This window comes from Rutidosis leptorrhynchoides, chromosome 3, assembly GCF_046630445.1.
Source record: "Rutidosis leptorrhynchoides isolate AG116_Rl617_1_P2 chromosome 3, CSIRO_AGI_Rlap_v1, whole genome shotgun sequence".
NCBI classification, from domain to species: domain Eukaryota; kingdom Viridiplantae; phylum Streptophyta; class Magnoliopsida; order Asterales; family Asteraceae; genus Rutidosis; species Rutidosis leptorrhynchoides.
The window spans coordinates 397,676,642-397,678,046 of NC_092335.1; the positions used below are offsets into that span (position 1 = coordinate 397,676,642).

General features: G+C 37.3%; 1 non-coding gene across 1 annotated transcript; it reads left to right on the forward strand.

Moving 5' to 3' along the window:
• The first annotated feature begins 385 nt into the window (after positions 1-385).
• LOC139903558 (small nucleolar RNA R71) lies at positions 386-492 on the forward strand. The gene has a single exon (XR_011778371.1). It is a non-coding gene; the product is annotated as a small nucleolar RNA R71 (small nucleolar RNA).
• The last annotated feature ends 913 nt before the right edge of the window (positions 493-1,405 follow it).

Sequence of the window (1,405 nt, forward strand, 5' to 3'; positions counted from 1 at the left end):
TATGTATGAAACATTCTCTCTTTGTTCCATTGTTAGTTCAATACTGAGACAATCTTTTGTCAAATGTGGTCCTCCACACTGCTCACAACTAATTCGTATTGAGTGGATATCTTTAGTCATCTTTTCCATTCGTCTCTCGACAGCATCTATCTTTGCGGAAATGGAATCTAAGTCATGGCTAGAATCGGCTCTAGCTGCTTTAGATGATCTAACAATATCTTTTTCTTGGTGCAACTCATATGAGTGGGAAGCAGTGTTATCAATAATTTTGTAAGCATCAGTTGCTGTTTTCTTTATAATAGAACCACCAGCTGCTATATCGATGTCTTTTCTTGTAGTGATGTCGCATCCTTGGTAGAATATTTGTACTATTTGACAAGTGTCTAAACCATGTTGCGGACATCCTCTCAATAACTTTCCAAATCTTGTCCACGCTTCATATAAAGTTTCATTTGGATTCTGTGTGAACGTAACAATTTCTCCTTGAAGTCTTACAGCTTTAGATGCCGGAAAGAATTGTTTAAGAAATTTTTCAACTAAAACGTCCCATGTATCAATCGCCCCTTCAGGTAACGATTCTAACCAATCTTTGGCTTCTCCCTTTAAAGTCCAGGGAAATAACATGAGATAGATCTGTTCATCCTCCACTTCTCTTATTTTAAATAGTGTACAGATCCTATTAAATGTACGAAGATGTTCATTTGGATCTTCCTTCGGCGCACCACTAAATTGGCATTGATTAGTTACCATGTGTAGAATTTGTCCTTTAATTTCATAATCTGGTGCATTAATGTCTGGTTGAGTAATTGCGTGACCTTGACCAGTGCGTTTAGCTCTCATTCGGTCTTCCATACTTAGAGGTTCCAGATTCTCCATGATTGAATTTGTTGAATCTGAATCACTAGAGGATTCTGATTTAATGGTTGATTCCTCAACAATCTCTGTTTGAATGATTGGTGGTTCCGGAGGAAAGATTAATGGTTCAGGATCTATGAATTGTCCTTGAATATTCTTCGGATTCTCAATTGTGAGGTCGGGTTCAAAAAATGGATTATCGGAAATTTGAATTGGAGTACTTGGTCGACTGGATGACGATTCTAATGAAAAATCAACGGCGACAATATTTGCTAGATGTCTTGATCGAGTTACAGGTGATGAACGTACAAAAGGTGGTGAACGTTTTGCTCGGTGCATTCACTGAATATCCTATTAGTTATAAAAATAAGAAAAATTATATAAGTTATCAAATTAATAGACTTTTCTGATTTTGCCCACTTTTCGAATAGCCAAAAGATGCAGCAGAGGGGCAGGATTCGTTTGGTCTCAATATAATTGAGTACTGTTTGGCTCCAATAACCCGGTCCACGTACAAATCCAACTATTACTACGAACCAGAAAATGGATG